The sequence below is a fragment of the Limulus polyphemus genome, unplaced genomic scaffold (assembly GCF_000517525.1).
Source record: "Limulus polyphemus unplaced genomic scaffold, Limulus_polyphemus-2.1.2 Scaffold5810, whole genome shotgun sequence".
Taxonomy (NCBI): Eukaryota; Metazoa; Arthropoda; class Merostomata; order Xiphosura; family Limulidae; genus Limulus; species Limulus polyphemus.
Window position 1 is genome coordinate 42,950 of NW_013671420.1, and position 11,034 is coordinate 53,983.

At 31.6% G+C, this 11,034-nt stretch overlaps 1 long non-coding RNA gene across 1 annotated transcript in view; it reads left to right on the top strand.

Moving 5' to 3' along the window:
• Nucleotides 1–972: 972 nt before the first annotated feature.
• The window catches only part of LOC111089291, a 17,116-nt gene continuing 7,054 nt past the window's right edge, over nucleotides 973–11,034 (top strand). Inside the window, exon 1 of the long non-coding RNA XR_002613572.1 lies at nucleotides 973–1,367. This is a non-coding gene — a long non-coding RNA (uncharacterized LOC111089291). The remainder of the gene's footprint in view (nucleotides 1,368–11,034) is intronic.

Here is an 11,034-nt window from a genome sequence, read left to right on the forward strand (position 1 = left end):
AATTGATAGTGTTGATGCATCATCTTTTTCATGTTTAACAGTGAGAATAATAGGACTAGGGGCACAAATATTAATTTGGGCAAGGCAGGAGTCATCTTCAGCTAATAGAGTTTCATTTTTCTAACAGGGTAGTTGGAATTTGAATGTGTTGCCTTCGGATGTTGCAGAGGCAGTAACTTTAAGCGAGTTTAAGAAAAACCGTGATAAATATATGAATGATAAGGGCTGGCTTTAAGATTTTTTTAAAATTATTATGTTCAATTTAGAGGATGGAGCGCCGACATGGACCAATAGCTCCCACGTTGCTCCAAAACATTATGTTATGTTATTATGTTAAATTCAAATTTTGGCAGTTTAGGAGCTATCTGCAGTTTAGACATATTACTTTTCAAACAGGGTGGTTGGCTTTTGGAATGAGCTGCCTTCACGGATAGTGGAGGCAGAAAATTTAACTGAAAAAAGATTGAATGAATACGAGTTGCAAGGGGTGGTTATAGTTGGGAGCTGGAAGGGACATCCTTGATGGGCTAATCAGCTCCTTTTTGTCCCTTTAAAATTTTATGAAATTTAAGTTATGAAAAAAAAGTCGTCTCCAAACTTTATTTTCTTAAAAGTGGGTTCCCCATCATCAAATATATAGGTTAGTAGGCAATATTAATTAAAAATAACTGTTTTGTCTTTTAGTAAATAATATTAAATAATTTTTAACACTTGAAGACTGAAGCTACAATCTACCACACAGAGCTAATTTCAAATGAATCTGATAAAAAAAATACTCGCACCCACTGTCATTCACATTGTGAGATTGAAAATAGCACTAAAAATAAGTTGTCCGAAATAATCTCTCCAATTTATTTATTAATAAGAGATGGCGTTGCACTCTTCTCTTCCCAAATAGAGAATAGTAAAGAAACTTATCATTGAACTTGATGAGTTTTGATGAGTGAACGCGTGTATGTTGTTTGTGCGTATCCAGCAGTGTACTAAGAAGTTGAGAAAATGTGGTGGTCCATGATGAACGTGTCCAAGATTTTTGTGATAAAATATTAAATTCTCAGAAAATATTTATTACAATTTCACTTATTTGAGTCTTTGCCTTTAGTAATGAAGTAAACATTGTGTTACGGTTTGTTAATAAAAAAAAGATAAGGTAATGAAAGTAAAATATTGAAGACCGAGCAATTAAATTATTAAGTAACCTGTGTATGCGCTAGGTATAGTCGACTACTACTGTAATTTTTACATTCCATCCAAAAAATTAAATATTAGTCGTGTGGAAATAAGGCAAGGAATGTGTAGTGAGTATTTTGAGTTTGACTTAAGACGCGACGAAGTTAAGTAAAACTATATACATCCTTTGAAAATTGGTAAGTTTAATTTTGATATTTTTCTTATTAAATCTTTGTATTTCACTTGTTTTACTGAAGGTTTTGTTAAATTAATAAGTAAAGTAGAAAGCTGAATTACTAAATGTATGACAGTTTTAATTTTTATATGTGATAGTAATAGTGTAAATGGAAAAGGTTCCGCTGTTTCGTATGTAATATTGATAATAATACAGATAAAACAGAGTGCTGTACCATGTACGACAACTCCCCAGTACCAAACTCCTACAAAAATTAATATGCTCGCTGTTTAATACAGTTTAACACTTATTATTTCAGAATTAAATGGCTTCGAAAGCTCTTGGGCTTATCCATGCTTTTGAATTTTCACTTAAAGTTGTGAATTTATTTCCTGCATCGTCGCTAGGCGGTTTCTAAGACACACTTTTCAGAATTTGACAGTACGTTGTGTTTTATGATGATAAAGTTTGTTTTTTCACAAGTTTGTGATATTTATAAGTTTTTGAAAGTAGTTTCATCTTTTTCATGCTTTCTTCAAGTCATAGGAACATAGTCATGGTAAGGAATACAAAATGTTGAACTTTTGGCAAAAATTCTTCCCAGAAAAGTCATAAAAACTTATTACTTTCAACAAATTATGTTCACCAAAATTCTTAAAACTGTTTATCACAGGTAAAACATATGTATAACCATAAAACAAAATCATTTGGATAATATGAGCATGAACAACTAAACTTTATCAAAATATGGGAGCATAAAATACCTTTCTAATACTAAAACCACTTCATTGGTGATTATTTCTGCTAGATTTGTTAACAACTAACATTGTGAAGTTTCCTTACCTCTTCCTTTTTTCATTATCTTTAACACAGACCTTTGTTTAACCTAAAATTTGGTGTTTCAGTTCATTTGTTCTGGCATAATCTGGCATTTGGAATACTCTGCTAATCCAATTGCAGTTTTTTTAAAGATATTGTGTTTAAAATGTAATTAAAATACAAAATAATAATCATAAATCCTACCTCAGTTTTATGTGTGAATGGTTGTTTCAATTCTTTAGTACTTAATTATTCATATTATATAAATATATCAATATAATTAGATTACTTAATTTTCACAAGCCAGTGAGAAATATTCAATAGAATGTGGCCAATTTCTGGAAACTTCATAACAATTTGTAGGTGGCATTACTATTATACACAAACAGGTAATATAGTATTATTTCATTATGATAATATAAGAACAAGCAAGATGGCAGTAGGCTATTCAGCCCATCAAGGTCCTAAACAAAAATCCATGTAAGTCCAGTTTTACATTAGTTTATCCATCCCACAGTATTCAAATAATAATAATAAATTTGTTTATATTTCAGTTTTTACAATATTTTTCTGTTATTTTCACAAATAAGAAATTATTAATATAGTTTTTAAGACATGCAGTATTGTAGCGATAATAATTTAAAAGATATCCGAAGATAAATAGATAACTGAGTGAATAACTCTTAAATTGTTGTAACGAGTGAAACTACATAACTGGTGATGTCAACTAATGACCATATTATAATCATCGTGTGAAAAAATAAAACTCTTTTTAATTGAAGCCGTGTTTGTCTTCCAAACCTTAAACTTGTGTTATTTAGTCCTTGTGTTTTCACCTCCCCCCCCTCCAGTGGCACAGTGGTACATCTGTGAACTTACAATGCTAAAATCCAGGGTTCGATACCCATGGTGGGTAGAACACAGACAGCTCATTGTGTAGCTTTGTGCTTAATTACAAACAAATCAATGTTTTCAGGTTTCAGCACAAAGAAGTCAGAAGCCTCTATGTTATCAGTCTCCTTCAATCTCAGTTAATCCTCTCTTCAGTAATATGACCTGTTTGTCACCCTTCTCTTCTCAAGAGAAAATATATCAGTATTAGTTTATAATAAATATTATATTTTCTTTGCTTGTTTCTTTATCTAATAAAGGATATTGATTTATTAAAAAGTATCCAGAATAGGATTACATTACTAGGATGATTCTGAAAATGTAAGGGTTATCTTGTGTAGATAGGTTAACATTATTTTTTGTTGGAAAAGAAGATTAAGAGGTGATTTTATTGAAGAATACAAGATTATTCAAGGGATCAATAGAATACAGACCTACGGTACTTTGTGCTATATTCTGAAGACAATAAGATGGGAGAACCCAAATTTGAGAATTGGGAGACAAGGAAGGCTCCAGATAAGACAGTACTATTTTTATAAAAGAGTGATTGGCTTGTGGAATGACTTGTCACACGCTTTGATGCAGTGGCGACCGGAACTTTACTACAGTTTATAGAAGAATCAAAATGGTTCAATTTTTTCCAAATGACTTAACACTGAGTGCTTCAATGAGTGGCTGCAAAATATAATGTTGTTTATACAATGTAGAAAATTATTAGGCAATAACGCTCATATTTAATCTTAAATACTTTGACAAAACTGTCCAAGTAATCTTCTTTGCTACGTGTATGCTTGTACTAAATTGCATTTAGAGGCTGATGAAGGATATATCATGTATAGGTTGTATTAATATTCTAGATGCCGTAGAATTTTTACTTCCGACAATTTCCAGGTTACAAATCGTGTTTTGACCACTGCAACCACTTATCGATGAAATAAACTAAAAGATTGCAATTAAATAATGATGTTTTGGAATTGTACTCACTAAAACCTAACTTCACGTAAAATATACATGTTTATTTAAAGGGTGCACAACTATGCACCAGTACCAATAATCACCTGAATTTATTGCAATGTATAGTTTATGTACATTTCAAAAATATTCTGTAGTTCTAACAACCTTGAATTACTTCCACAGTATTTATTTATTTGGAGTATTCATAACATATCTAATTAACATTAAATTTTATTTCTTAAATTTTTCATTTTCAATCAGGCTAGAAAAGTGAGTTAAAAAGTATGAAAGATAAATGCTAAATATTATACTTGTTACTCAGATAGATAAAAAAAGCAAAATTACATTGAGGTTGGTTGGTGAATTTGACATGAAAATGTTGATCAATCGTCCTTCGTTACTTAAAACCATGCTACGTAAGGTTTCATGTTACTTGTGCTGCAACAGGCATAATTTTTCAGCTTAACTAAGTAAAGGGATTTTATAAACATATTTCATATTTGACTTTAGACTTCTTAATGTTTTTAACACTTTTGATTTTTTTTTCTTTTTTTGGAAACCACTGTACTTCAATTATAATCAATATATATTTTTTGTACAATAATTTGTCTCGTATATATTTTTTAATGAGGAACTTGGTTTGTATGTGTCAAGAAAGTTGCAAAACAGAATTGTGTTTATAAATTTCTTAAACTATATCAAATATGTTTTCATGATGTATTAATAACTACTATTCTGTATAATTTTGATTGAAAAACTTTTATGATTTATTGTAAAAAATATTGGTACTTAAACTTGTACATAATATATCATACGCATTTTTATCTAAACTAATAAACCTAGCTTCTAAGAATAACTGTAGTAACAAGTTACTAGTGAGGACTGAAAAAAAACAACCAGAATGTTGTTCTCCAGAATTACTTGCATGTCGATTATCAGTTTTTGGAACAATATCCTGATGAAGTGTTTTATTTGGTAGTTTCAAATATTGCCATATAGTTTTAAGAAGAATATTGAGAACTAAGTGAAATTCTCATCTTTTAGTTTTTTTTTAAAGCTGTTAAACATGAGGATTTTGATTCCTGTATGAGAGGAATTATTCATCGATTTCTAATTAGACAGCTGTTGTGCATGTGATTTGAACTGTGTCAGAAAGGGATTTCTACCCATTTTTTTGCCTTTTTGACTTTGAGAAATGTATTCCTGTTGTTTTATGTCTGACTGCTGATAATGGTATGTAAAGATACGTTTTTAGCCGTAAAACTGTAATTTGTAAGTTGTTGCTTGTCTCTGTAAACCCTGTTTTTTTTTTTTCCATGTTCATTTGGGTTAAAAAAATAAACTTGAAGCTTGGGGGTGCATTTGGTGTCAAGAATCGTCACTGGGAAAATACTAGATTGCTTAATCAGACAGAATTGGGTACTGAAAGATCTCGAGCTGCTGGAGTTTTACACAAATGTGGTGTAACATTTCCGAACTGTCTTCTTAGCATAATGAACGTCAAGCTGTGGAAAGATTAATTGTGGATATCATTGAAATAAATATTTCTGTGATAATGTCCTATTAAGATTACTGTTGATTGTTAAAATTGTGAATTTTGGAAAATAGAAATACCTATCTTAACATCTGCGTATGTGTGTAAACTAAGAAAACATCCTGGGGTGAAATATACATTTAAACCATTAACTTGTTTGTATCAGAACAAAAAAATTCTCAACAGACAGTTTTAATATATGTATATTCCTTCCGTGCTCTTAGCTTCGATGCAAAATTTCTTTACATCATTATTGGTTTTCACTTTTCAGTTAAACTTGTTTTATAGACTGCACATTATCTTTGAAAGACCTTATTAACAATTTTTTTAAACATCTTTATCTGAATTATAATTAAAACTAATGCACTTAATTATTATTGAAATTAACACGTACTTAGCATTTACATATTTTTTGAGAAAAACGGACAAGATTGTCTAGCTAATGTTATTCACTTAGCTGTCACACCCTTTGCCCTCCAACAGAACAAATAAACATTTTGAAGGGATATGTGTGTCTTAGTGTGCTGGAAAATTACATGTGCATTGAGGAATGTATATAACCAATCAGCATGTTTTATCTTCTAACCCCAACCATATGACCTAGATAAAGTGCCCTAGAGGCTCAGTTTATTTATTGTCATTGAGCAAGGAATCTCAGCAGCATGGGAGGCTTGTTTACAATGTAAATGTTTTCATATCTGAATTGCAAGTAGTTGCTTGATGCTGTTTTCTTTTCTTTACTTTTTTTTCCTCGTGTTCTACAGAGTTTGACAGGTCCTTAAAATCCTGGACGGTTGTGGAAGATAAGCTCTAAAAATGGCTCTTTTTTAAGTCATGGTCATGGCAAGTTTAGGCTTGAAATAAAAAAATCTCCATGAGGTAATTGGATCCATTAAAAAACGAAGTTTGGTTATTGGAATCGAGGTTTGTTTTGTATTTTAGTATTGTGCCTTGCAAGACCTGAGAGTGGTACAGTTTTCGTTGGCAAGCATGTTTAACAAAAATGCCAGGAAAATGCAAGTTTAGTCGTGCGTGAGTCCTGTATCTTTGAGGTCCAAGAAAGTCCTTGAATTTTCTTTTGTAAAGTCTGTTTGACCTCTGAATGGATCTAGTTACTATTGTGCATATTGTTCACTACTTTATTACAAAGGACTTATGGATCAATCCATTTATCTATTGGTCTGTCTGTGTGTATATACTCGTGCCCCACCAAAAACCAAACAACAATCAAATTTATAAATGTAAATTTAGTTAAACACTTTTTTTTTACCAATAATGAATTGGTTGTTTTACATTTCTAGATAAAATGTGATTGGATAGCTGCTCTGCTATTAACTGTGATTAGGGCAATAGTTGCTACACAAAAAATGTGTTTTATATAATAACAAGCTGAGATACCCCTCCTTTGTCGGGGTTATGAACTTATAAAAATGTGGGGGGCGGATGCTATGATAAATAACACAAAAATCCTAACTTTCACACAATTTATTTATTATGTTAACATTACAGTATTCATTATTACCTCACCAAAAGTTTTGTACAAAATTTAAGAACTCAATATGTATATACTTAAAACATGGTATACACTGCGTAATGGTCAAAGTAACTTTGTAGGTGGAGATAGCGGCTAAAATAATGGCAGTAGGGGTGCTTTCTGTTACCCGCTTTCAACACCCAGCTCTTAATGTCCTGCCACATTGTTTCACATTATTAATTAATGACAGTCATTGGCCGTGATGAAGTTGTAAGGTCACGGGTCAAAGAAGGAAGTGAGTATAACTCGAAACAGCTCTTCATATCAGTGCTATGGTGTCTATTGCTGTATCAACTTCATCTGAGTTTATGTATTATTGCAACAGTGGTGGCCATTTATTTTATTGCATTCCTCCATAGAGAGTATTAGCGCACTCTCTGAGAAATATAAAATGTTTCAGTGCCTTCCCCACACTGTGTGTATGTTGTGTTATAGAAAATTTAAATAAGTTTTTTTTGTTTGATGGCATCATCTAGGAATGTAGTTAATGCTAAATTACATCAAAAATAACAAATGCTCAATAACAGCAATAATAGGAGTGGATGGGGTTGTGAACTCACCACTAACATGCCCCTTGTTCCAAACTATCATCCCACAAAGTTTGGTTGAGATAGGCCCAGTGGACCATGAGTAGTTAGGTAACAGACAAACAGACAGACACAGCTTTCTTTGCTTTATATATATAGATGTTTACCAAATCCACCAATTACATCTCTTTGATCACATACCAGAGCAATATGGAATGTCAACAAGTATTGAGTGTGGTTTTTAATTTAATGCTGTTTTTCACCATCTACTGTAAAAAGGGTAATGTATATGAACTTAGATACATGTATGGTAGCCATAGCTATTATAACTGCCAAGTTTCTGTAACTTTATTTATATAATATTCACAATTTTTTACAATATTTCTGTATTCTTGTGGCTTTGTTCGAGTGGAAATTAGTGGATGGTAATCTTCACACTGTGCTAGCATAACTTTCCCGTGAGGATACAGAATGATAATTTTTTATACTGTGCGTGTGGTTGGCTATTAAAGTTCAAGAAACGTCACTTTCTTTATTCTTTGATTGGATGTGTCTGTTTGAATCCTGTTCTCATCATAACAACATTCCTCCTTGTACAATAAAGCCCAGTTTATCTACTGTTGAATTTCCTGAAAGAAAAAAAGTCAGTCAAATAGAGAGTATTATTTCAAGGTCAACTGTGTTGGTATGTGCCTTTTTTTCTTCTTCTTTGTACTACACTACTTACCCTATTTTTTTATACATCATAATCTTTATCTCCAACACGAGATAACTCCTATACTAAACAATTCTGTATTCAAACCTTAGTGACTCACTGTCAGCTAGAAACGTACCACACATTATCAACGTTAATAACATGGTAAGCTTTAACAAACTGGGCAGCTAATACAAGTGACCTGTTTAGTGTCAACTGTTAAACATAGAGCTTTAATATGCTATTTTGTTCAACTGTTTAAGATCATGTGCCGCTATGACATACATTACTTTATTTGGTGCCATTGATAACACTATTTCCATAGTAACAGTGGTGTTATCATTTGTGTGAACTTATTCATTGGCTGAAGTAACATGCGTTGCTTCATTGAAGTATAAGCTGCTTATATAGTTTGTTTCTAAGAGTTATACATGTCACTTGTTTTATTCATTAACAAGTGTTGAATTTTGTTTCATGAATTTCTATTTATAATTTTGCTTGGTATTATATTATATGTATTAGCAGATTTCACAATATGACCAATTTTGCAAGTAATTCAAATTTCATCCAAGTTTGATATAAATAGTTTAGCCTAAGAATAATTTTCCACAAACTTTACAGTTGTGTTCTATGGTCAGTTTAGGCTTAGCTTTATTACAATTATGATATTCCCTCATTTTCACCTTTAATTACCTTCATCTGTAAAATGATAAGCCTAAAAGATAAATTTATTGTATTGGCTACATCATCATGTTGGTGAAAAATCAAAAGTTTCAGTTGAGGGCCACATGGTTCTCCCAAGAACACACATTCATAAAAGTTTCAGTTGAGGGCCACATGGTTCTCCCAAGAACACACATTCATAAATAACCATGATTAGTGCAATGAAAATGTTTTATTTAATTTGTCAAAAACAAATTTAATGTTAAACAACCCAGACGGCTTGGAAATGTAATATGTATGTGATGATTCTGTTCAAGGTCCACTCTCTTAAGGCATTCCAATGCATAAAATCGAAATACAAAATTTTTGTCTGTTCTAGAATGACCTTTAAAAGAATAATTTGTTTATTTGTTTCATCATTTATGCATCCTCTCAACATAGATACACAAACTTTTTATTCAAAGAATCTACATTTAATAAAGTAGTAATTAGTCTATCCAGTTCATTGGAAGAAAAAAAAAACTGTAAATTTATCCACCTGAACCAATTGGACTGATACAGAATTTTTTTGGGCACACGCTCTCGATAAAGGTTCGCCAGCCCTGTCCTATGGCATATACAGTTAATTTATAAATGATAATAATTAGGTAATTAATGTAAAGTATGGCCACGAAAAGCCTGCATAATAGTTTCATTAACAATTAATTTGCTATATACACACCTGTCTGCGTACCGAGAAACAACACACATACAAATGTTCAAAACTCGTATGTTATGTATGCTTAATTAACCACTTCATCATATACTTGTGAAGCATTTAAACATTTTTATTAACACTACAGAAAATTCTCTGGAATGACAAGCTATATTGTGCAAAAAAGTAAACTACTGCTAATGGAGAGTTTAGTATTAAAAAAATCTTTTATGAAAGATGAAAGTTTCTCAAATATACCAAATGATTAGCTCATCATCTTGTGACCCACAAGTAAAAATCAAACTAACGTTATCTAGCTATTTTAAATCATTTCAAATTAAAATGCTGATCACATAATTTTTGGTTATCAGTTCTGATTAAAAAACACCAATGAAATCTTCCATGCCACGCTGTTAATACATAATCAACAAATACACACGTGTATGTATGTATAGATTTACGTCTAAGCCTAATATTTATGTACTTTTTTGTGTGTGTGCAATAAGAGCAAATTTGTGTGTTCCTAAAATGATTCTTTCACCACAGCTGGATTAAAACTGAATGCTGTTATTTTCATCACGTTAGTGACTAAAGCATTCCTAAGTTGCAAATTAAAGTATCAAATACATAATACAAAACGTGATTCTCAGCAAACGTATCCTAACCTTGTCGATAATTTTCGGAAAAATTCTTTTGCGTTTCTATGGAAATTTTGAGCAGCAAAATTACTGTTATTATTATTAATTTTATGTATTATAATTAATTATAGACAGATAGAATCTCTACGCCTTCAGATATATATATATATATATATTTGTCGGGTAAAACAAAACTTCGGACAGCAGTGAATTCCGCGTGCCAGGAAAATTTTCTCGCGTGTCATAGTTTCGCCATCCCTGCCATAGGAATTTAGTCAAGTTCCCCAGGTTCATAGTTTTATATAAATTATGATAAAACATATTCAGGTCATTAAAATTGACTGTCTGTCAGACGGAGCTATCTGTGTATCTCACAATGACCCAATTTACCTTTCTGTGAAAATTGTTTTAAAATGTTTTTAATAAAATAAATTGTTTTAAAATGTTTTAATAAAATAAATTGTCTTAAAAAGTTACTTAAGCCTAACTGACAAAAGGAACAGAAGAACTTATTGTTGCGTGAGCGAGGTCATGTGACTAATGTCACGCCACTTCTCTCGAACCTTCGGGAATAGTCGGGAGATTACTAGATATAGGGTAGTCTGATATATATATATATATATGAGGGTGACAACGTGACGAATTAATGTGTGTGTAGACAGTGAGTAATTGATCTGCATGGATGGTCTAATCAAGGAAGGGATAGTTGAAAAATCAGATAGTCTCTGGTCAGCTCCTGTC